The 10,041-nt window shown below is 42.7% G+C and overlaps 1 pseudogene; it reads left to right on the top strand.

Moving 5' to 3' along the window:
* Positions 1 to 7,696: 7,696 nt before the first annotated feature.
* LOC147882124 (cytochrome P450 71A4 pseudogene) lies at positions 7,697 to 9,433 on the top strand (annotated as a pseudogene).
* Positions 9,434 to 10,041: the final 608 nt, after the last annotated feature.

Here is a 10,041-nt window from a genome sequence, read left to right as displayed (position 1 = left end):
ATGAGATGGTCTATCCACATCCTAAGATAGTTGTGCCACATTATGAGTTGTTGCTTCTACCTTGCTAGCTTCACTCACTTGAGACATCAATGGTTTGGTCACACCTGTGGTTGCCACACAAGAGGTAGCATCCCCAGTGTTGGCGCAACATGTCGAAGAGCGCATAGGGTAATGCCTCAGCTTGATGTGTACCTCTGATAATCCTGCAAGACCATACAATTATCAAGCATGAAATTCATATTGGTAAAATAAAACCCCTTGAAATAGTTACTAATTACAATAACACTAATGATCAATTACAATAACACTAATGATCAATAGCAGTGCTTGGATGTTTAGATATGCAAGAAAACATGCCTTGACATAGAATTATCTCACCACTTGAAGTCCTATAATATGGTCTAAAAAATTTGAGATTAAAGCTAAAAAATGCCAAACTATGTGAAAAGCAAACCTCCCGAAAGGCCCCCATCCCAAATTTGTCCCAAGTGTGCCCAAATAGTAGGAAAAAAGAGAAGGAAAGAGAGGAGAAAAGAGAGGAAAAGAGACGAAAAGAGGAGATAAGAGAGAAAAAGAGAGGAGAAAAGAGATGAAAAGAGAGGATAAAAGAGAGAATAATAAAAGAGAGTCACAATTCAAACATACATAGGCTTCAAATAATGACGATTCTCAAACGTACATCATGATTCTCAAAACAAACAATATCCAAATAATGAGTCAAATTAATGCAGGAACCGTACCTCATTAAGGCCGAGACACTTGTATCCAACCACCCATAGTTTGCTTGCAGATTGAAGATTGAGAGGCAAGCCTGTAGTTATACTTCGCCATGTATATGCTTTTGTATATTGGCTCGTTTGAGCGATTTTGTATCACCCTTTTCGAAAGGGTTATTTTGTAACAAACAATGTTGTATATCTTCGACATGTATATGTTTCTATCGCTCGATCGGTTCATTTGAGTGATTTTGTATCACCCTTTGCACAAGGAAAATTTTGTAATAAAAAACTTTTTTTTGTAATTACTAAAGAAAAAACATTAGTGGGGCAAAACAGGGCTTGCTATGGCCTTGTTTAGCCCCACTAATGTTTTTTTTTAGTTTCTGTTAATCATTGCTATATAGCGATGTTTACAAGTGTCACTATATAGCGATGTTTATTAGCGTCGCTAATATAGCGACGCTTATATAGCGACCGTTCTTTTTCGTCACTTACAGTGATGTAAATAATGACCTTTTCGCCCGTCAAAAAAAAAATAGTGTAAAAAACGTCGGTATTTTCGTCGAAAAAGGACCTATGCCTTGTAGTGACCATTCGCATAGAGGTAAACTAGCTTTTTTTATCTTTCCAATGTCAAGCGGTTTCTTGTGACGAAATGCATGGACTTATAGTTACTCTAGTTGTGTTCACTAGAGGAGTTGCTACAAGGTTGCAATAACACCTTCATGGCCAAGGCTTGCAAATGAGGTGTGGATGCTCCACACTCTTCCCACCATCTCCATGTTGGCATGTCTTTTGCTAGTTCTTTGATTCTTGGATAAGCAAATATTCCTTCTCTATTTCAAAAAGTTGACAGTTCCCTAAGAGCAGAGGCATACTCTATCTTATCCTTAAAGAAACGTCCAAGAAGATCATGCCACGACTGCATTATCTAAACATCAGTTTTTGTGCAATATTCCTACCATTGCGGATCTAATATATGGGCGGCATAGTGTAGAGAGTTATGATCTTGATTCCATCGTTTTTGCACCATCTTTTGTAGCAAATTTCGTTTAGTCATGCTATACCCACCTTTGGCGGGCCTCGCATCTTCCTTCAAAACATCCCTCTCAGCAGTCCACCATGCTATATAAGCACTTCCCATGCTTGGTCCTTTCACATCCAACCTATGGATTGTAAACCAAATTGGCTTCATAGCTTCCACTGCATCGGATACCCTGTTCCAAAATCCTAGGTTATTAACCAACGCCTTTAGGTCTTCAAATTCACTATTACAAGAGTTGTTTGAGTGTGCCTCGGCTATCCAATCTACCGCTTCTGCACTGAATAGTGTCTTCGTTACAAGGGCCTACTGCTTTACCAACTACTCTATCATTATATAGTTTGTGCCAAAGCACATTTCACCTCGCTTTTTAGAAGCTCTAGCGGGTGACTCACAGGTTGTTTAGTCCTGAATATGCCAAGTAGTTGCTCATGGTTAAGAAAGTACAACATGACCTTTTGTGCCTCATCCACAATAACTTTGAAGAAGATTGTCTCAGCTATTTTGTACCAATCCTCCAAGACTAAATCCAGACAGTAGCACAAGCATGGCGATGCCCAAATACGCTGATATCTACAATTTATAATTTTCCCAGCCTTTCGACAATTCTTGGCATTATCAGTAATCAGCTGAATAATATTGTCAGGAGCAATATCTTCAATGCATCTACTTAACTGCTCTATAATGAATTCTCCCGTCTTAGCCTCACTTTTATTAATGCTCCGTCCTACTTTTATTCAATGATCCATCCACCACCACCACACACACACACCTACCTCTTTCACCTCTTTTCTCTAGTCTCTTTCACTCATCTATCTAGAGTACAAGATCAACATCATCTTTTTCTAGTACACATGTGATCAATTTGTTGACACAATCCACTCTACCAATCACACCACATTTCTCAACACCCCCTAGAGTTATTGTGGCATTCCAAAAGGCATGGCCTTAGTGGGATCCCCTCCTTCTTTCTAACACATGTCTCTTTTGCCGTAGTGATTTCGAACTCCTCTATGGTAGTACCAAGGACGGTGAGACCGATTGGCTCTAAAGGCAATGTGTGACACATACGCGTTCGCCCCTCGAATCCAAAGACTAAGGCATTCATGCATGCCTCCCTGTATTATAAATAAAAGAAAAGAGGATGTATGCATGCAAGTAGTTCCACTCTCTCCTTTCAAGATAACGCAGCTATGGAGCTTCCTCTCTTGTGGAGCGCCATCTCTCTCGTCCTCGCCACCTTGCTCATCTTCCTCTGCTTGTCCCTTCACCAGTCCGCATTATACTGCAAATCAAAGCTTCCTCCAGGCCCTCGACCTTGATAGAACTTCACGTGATGACATCGTGCACGTATTTATTGCAAGCACCACCCTGTATCACATGGAGGGAGGTTGAGCATTCAAAGATTGCACAAGCCTGCTGCCTAAATCATAGGCGATGATTGAGAGATCAAGCTCTATAAGAGCATGTATACATTCTACGTAATTTTTACGAAAAGAACTCTGAACTCTATCTTTCGTATTCTGGTTTATGTTGTGAATTGTTTCATTGGTATCAGAGCCATGTCGTCCTCTACGTCCAGCTCCCTCCATCGCCTAGTTCCTATCTTCGATGGAACAAGCTTTCATGCTTGGAAACGCATGATGATGTTATACCTCAAGGGTGAAGGATACTTCGCCATTGTGAGTGGAACTGAGTTGAAGCCTAACGCTGACGGAGAAGCCAAGTTGTGGCAGGCCAGAGAAGATAAAGCTTTAGCTGCAATTGGGCTAAGCTTGAAAAAGGAGATCATTCTGGAGGCTTCATGCGACACAAGCAAGATCCTCTGGGATTGGCTCATTCAGAGGTATGAGAAACACTCTGAGGTTGAAATATTGCATATATTTCATAAGCTTGATAATCTGCATTATGAAGATGGCAAGGATTTGCGTACCCACATACGCATGATGAAAGAACTCTTTAATCAGCTAGCTTGTTCAGGAGATGATTACAAAGTACCCCTTGAGCAACAGAAGCTCAAGTTGTATCAGTCGCTTCCTAGTTCGTGGCATAATTTCAGAAGTTCCTTGATGACTAACAAGAATCTCAGCTGGGAGCAAACGGCAGATGCTCTCTATGAGGAAGAGACTATGAGGATCGATTTGGGTATTATAAAGACAGCCAATTCAAGCAACGATCATGCATTGATCTCTAACACAGTACCGAGAAGCAACGATCATGCAATGATCTCCCATACAGCACCGAGAACATCTATGAATCCCAGGCCCATGAGACGCAAGGGTAAGTGTCATTATTGCAACATAGATGGCCATTTTGAATTTGAATGCAGAAAGAAACTGGCAGATCTAGAGAAGGAGGTTAAAGAACTCAAATCTGGAGGTTTCAGTCAATCTCATGAAAAGGCACGTATGCACAATGTACATACAAAGGAAGATCATCATTGTGATATTCATCTTGTCGACAATCTCATTCTTGACTCCGGTGCTAATCAACATATGACTTTCCATTATGATTGGTTTGTTTCCTATAAACCATGCATGTTTCAACGCACAGTACAAATGGGAGATGACTCTGAACATGTGATCGCTGGAGTAGGTGATATACAGTTCCGACTTTCTACTGGTGATACATTTCGACTATCAGGAGTATTATACGTTCCCAACCTCAAGCGAGATCTGATCTCAATAGCACGGTTGACAGATATGGGCATGACAGTGGAGTTTACTGCAAATTCTTGCCTCATTCGTCAAGAAGAAACTGGCAGCATCATTGCCAAAGGTATGAGAAGACAATCACTCTATTATCTTACAGAAGCAATTGAAATCAAGCATGTAGTTCTTATTGCCACTAGCAACAGCAATGCGGATCTCTGGCATAAACGCCTTGGGCATGCCAATTTCAGACTAATCAAGCAAGTCCATTCTGAAGGGTTAGTTGATGGTCTCAGCTTGGATAACAGTCCCACCATGAGCACTTGTGAAGCTTGCATCTTTGGCAAGCATCAGAGACGTTCTTTTCACCGCAGTGTACCTCGATCTAAGGAATTATTGGCATTAGTACACTCAGATCTCTGTGGGCCGATACCAGTAATGTCCAAGGGAGGAAGCCACTATTATATGACTTTCATTGATGATGCCAGTAGATGGACAGAGATATACTTCCTCAAGAAAAAGTCTGAAGCATTCCAATGTTTTCTTCAATACAAGAGCATGGCAGAATTACATACTGGAAACAAAATGAAAGTTTTTCGCTCTGATAATGGTGGAGAATATTTGAGCTCTGAATTTCAAAGTTTTTGCAAGCAATCTGGAATCAAACGTGAGTTGACGATACCTTATACGCCACAACTCAATGGACTGGCAGAGAGAAAGAATCAAACCACAAATAATTCAGCACGAACAATGCTTACTGAGAGTAGTCTTGATGCAAGCTTCTGGGCAGAAGCTGTCCATACTGCAGTTTACATACAAAATCGTCTTCCTTCAACATCTATGCCTCACTCTACTCCATATGAGTTATGGATGGGACATCGACCAAATGTATCATCTCTTAAAGTGTTTGGATGTCAGGCCTTTGCTAAGGTAATATCTCCACAAGTGTCCAAGTTTGATCCACGAAGTCGAAGGTGTATTTTTGTTGGATATCTTGTTGATAGATGTGGGTACAAGCTATGGGATCCAATACAATCATGCATGATTCTCAGCACTGATGTGATTTTTTCAGAAGAAATTTTTCCTGGCACACTTAATGATCCTCATTCGACTTCCAGTTATGATTTTTTGGATGATACAACAGATCGACTTCTTCCTTCATCAGAAGATCTTGTTGATATACATGCTGTAATGAATTCTGAGGACTCCGCTACAATGGGAGATATGAGCACTTCGTCATCTTCTCAATTGTCATCTTCTACTCAGTCATCCGAAAACTCATTGCCATCAGCTTCTTCATCGCTTCCTCTCTCGGATTCCTCAAATGATGATGCGAATGCAGAATTTAATGATGTTTATCGTGAGCTGGAAGAGTCAGCATCAGAATCTGACCGACGAACTCTGCCACCTCGATCTCGAAGGCCCTCTGCAAAGATCATTGACAATGCAAGCAATTACTATGCAGCTGAATGTCCTTGGTTTCAAGCTCAAGTACATTACAGCATTGATAACATTGACAATGCACCCGATCCTGTCAATCATCAGGAAGCTCTTAATGGACCAGAATCTCATTGCTGGAAGCAAGCTATGGACGAGGAGTATGCATCTCTCATTCGAAATTCCACATGGGTCTTGACTGAATTACCTCATGATCGGAATGCCATTCCATGCAAATGGATATTCAAGAAAAAGTTTCATGCAGATGGATCTTTGTCCAAGTACAAAGCTCGGTTGGTTGCAAAGGGATATTCACAAGTGGCTGGTCTTGATTACTTTGAGACATTCTCCCCTGTAGTGAAGCTTACAACTATACGGATTCTGCTTGCATATGCTGCTCAGACAAATCTCGACATCCATCAAATGGATGTCAAGACTGCATTCCTCCATGGAGAGCTACGTGAAGAAGTGTATATGCTCCAACCTCCAGCATATGAAAGTTCTACATCCCCACATCAAGTCTGTCGACTTCAGAAATCCATTTATGGACTCAAACAAGCATCCCGGTCTTGGTTTGAAAAGATTGATTCTTTCTTGCATGGTCTAGGTTTTGTGTCTTCATCTGCAGATTCCAACCTCTACCTATTCAGACAGTCATCACACATGCTCTTCCTAGCTTTATATGTTGATGATATCATCTTGTTTAGCAATCATACCTTTACCATGTCACGAGTTAAGCAGCAGCTTCATTCTCACTTTGATATGGTTGACCTAGGAGAACTAGGATATTGCCTAGGAATGCAGATAAGTCGAGATCGTTCTAATGGTCGCATTCATTTGTCTCAAGGTAAATACATTCAAGATCTATTATCTAAGTACCGAATGCTTGATTGCAACCCAGCTGTTATTCCCATGGATCCTAGTGCTCTTTCGCATTTGCACTCATCTTCACCTACATTGAGTCCTTCAGTACCATTTCCTTATCGAAGTTTGGTCGGTAGTCTTCTTTATACTATGGTGTGCTGTAGGCCAGATATTGCCTTTGCTGTCATCACTCTCTCTCAATTCAATTCATCTCCTACCACTATTCACTGGCAACTCCTTAAACGTATCATCAGATATCTTCATGGCACACGCAGTTTTGGGCTTCTGTTTCAACGTCAGAGTTCATTTGATTTTGCTGCCTATTCCGATGCTAATTGGGGAACTGATAAGAGCACAGGTAGATCCATTACAGGATGTTGTTTTCTGATTAATGGTACTGCTGTCAGCTGGATCAGCAAAGCTCAGAAGGTTGTGGCACTCTCCTCTACTGAAGCTGAGTATATTTCAGCTTCTACTGCTTCTCGTGAGATCGTGTGGATTAGACGACTGTTGGAAGACATCCTTGGCTCTCTATCTACTCCCACAATTTTGTGGTGTGATAATCAGAGCACTATTGCCCTTACCAAGAATCCAATTCTTCATTCAAGAACCAAGCATTTTGCTCTCTATTTTCATTATATTAGGGATCTTGTGAAGGACAATCTTCTTCAAGTTCAATATCTTCCCACAGCTGATATGCCAGCAGATGTATTAACCAAACCACTCCCTCGTCCACGATTTCAGATGTTGAGATCTCTTCTTGGATTGCATCCATCCTCTTCTGAAGGCATCACATAAACGAATCACATATAAGATGGTGGTGCTTGAGGGGGGGATGATAGAACTTCACGTGATGACATCGTGCACGTATTTATTGCAAGCACCACCCTGTATCACATGGAGGGAGGTTGAGCATTCAAAGATTGCACAAGCCTGCTGCCTAAATCATAGGCGATGATTGAGAGATCAAGCTCTATAAGAGCATGTATACATTCTACGTAATTTTTACGAAAAGAACTCTGAACTCTATCTTTCGTATTCTGGTTTATGTTGTGAATTGTTTCAGACCTTGGCCACTCCTCGGCAACCTGCCCCTCCTCGCAGCTCACTCGGCCACTCTTCATCGCACCTACGCTCGTCTCTCCCGCCAATACGGGCCCATCTTCTCCCTGCACCTAGGCTCTTTCCCGGTCCTGATCGTATCCTCCCCTTCGCTCGCTAAAGAATTCTTGCAGATTCACGACAAAAACTTTTGTGATCGTCCGCTTTCAGAAATGCCTGAGGTTTTGATGTATGGACAAGCGAATGGTATTGCTTTCGCACGCAACGGCCCGAACTGGAGGGAGGCCCGGAAGCTCTTCAGCTTGGAGCTCTTCACAAAAAAAAGGCTTCAAGCCTACCAACATGTGAGGTACGAGGAGGTTGCTGGTATGATCGAGCATATAGAGCGCAAGGCTAGGAAAGGCGAAGGATACGTCGAATTGGGCAAATGTGTGGCTACGATGGCCGGCAATATCATGTCGCGTCTCGCTCTCTCGACAGCGTTGGTGAACTGGGAGACTGGCGCGGGCAGCGAGCTGCACGACGTGTTGCACGATTTCAATACTCTATTGCTTTCTATACTGATAGGAGACTACGTCCCCTGGTTGGGATGGCTGGACGTGCTAACCAAGCGTCGCATGCGTCGAGTTCGTCAGCGCTTGGACGGCTTTTTGAACACGATCGTAAAAGACCATTTAAGGAGTGATGGAGCAAGAAAGTCGACGCAAGATTTTCTGGACGTGTTGTTGGAGAAGAAGGGAGGGCAGGAAACAACAGAGGCACTGGATTCGATCAAGTCCCTTCTCGTGGTAATTATAAGTTTGGCAAGCTTGCATAAGAGATCTGAGTGGTTACGTTGTTTAGGGTACTTATTATCACCGTCACGTCATGCTAGGATATGTTCGTGGGTGGGATCGATACGATGAGCGTAGCGGTGGAATGGGCGATGGCGGAGCTACTACGGCATCCGGACGAGTTGAAGAAGGTGCAGGAGGAAACGGATGCGGCGGCGGGAGGAGGGAAGAGGCTACTGCAAGAGTGCGATCTGGAGGAGCTACCATATTTGCAAGCTGTGGTGAAGGAGGTGTTAAGGCTGCATCCACCAGCGACGACAATGCTGGGACATAGAGCACAGGAGGCATGTGAGGCCGCGGGGTACGAGATCCCTGCAGGGGCGAGCGTGTTCGTGAACGTGTGGGCGATAGCGAGGGACGAATCTTTGTGGGAAAGAGCTGAGGAGTTTGTCCCATCGAGGTTTGTGGGGAGACCCGTGGATGAGAGCGGGCATGACTACAACCTCCTGCCGTTTGGCTCCGGCAGGCGGCGCTGCCCTGGCATGCCATTAGCTCTGCTTCTTGTGCCACTCGCCATTGCCAATCTCGTCCACACGTTTGATTGGAGTCTCGCTCCAGACTTCGACATGTCCGAAAAGATCGAACCCGTTTTGACCCTCGCTCGTCCTCTCCGTGCACTCCCCACCCCAAGACTCCCCTAATAACAAGGGTCGTCGTGTGTAGTTTCTCTCTCTCTCTCTCTCTCGTTGTGTGTAATTTGTCCTTCCTCTTTGTGTCTTTTTCTCTCTCTCTATCAGGTATGTATTGTTTTAAAGGTCTTTGCCTATAACTGTCCTTGACTCCTTCCTCTAAGTGTGTGTGTGTACTCTCTATGTATGTTCTTTTATTTTCGCATGTCACTCAAGCAATCACTCTATGATTGCTTGTCTGTTCTTGCTGTCTACTTGTCTTACACTGAGATTTTTTGATTTTGTATTGGCCGATCTCTCCTTTCGCGGTCTTCTTGTAATATAAAGCTACATGGATTTCACTTTTTTTTTTAAAAATGTGTGCATATGTGTGTAATTAAGTCCACTTTCCCCTTGCAACATGTAGCTAAGTTGCAACATGTATCTTGTCTTTTCCAATGATCTTACCCCCATCGCATTGTATGCTAAGAATTAGGGGCATAAAACACAGTCAAACATTCAACACTTGGGTTGTGGTAAGACTAGATCATATGGTAGTTACCTATGTAAGCATCCAACACATAGTTTGGACCTAGTATAGGCATCCAACAAGTATTAGTGATTTTACTTATTCTGATTAATGTTCATATTGTAGCAGAAGTATATTTAAGAGAAGACACAAGCAAAAGAGAATCAAGCAAAATGGGTTTCCTAAACCTTTCCCACTACCTGTCAACGAACAATTACCTTCATTTCTACTCTAGATTCAATTATATTTTTCTCCTAAGAATGCACCCAAATGTAGATTCTAGTAGCAAATGCAGC

Source organism: Dipteris shenzhenensis, chromosome 30 (genome assembly GCF_047967505.1).
Source record: "Dipteris shenzhenensis isolate YYH24624 ecotype China chromosome 30, Dip_SZ_1.0, whole genome shotgun sequence".
Lineage (NCBI taxonomy): Eukaryota > Viridiplantae > Streptophyta > Polypodiopsida > Gleicheniales > Dipteridaceae > Dipteris > Dipteris shenzhenensis.
Note: the sequence above shows the minus strand (reverse complement) of the source record. Positions and strands in the feature narration are given on the sequence as shown.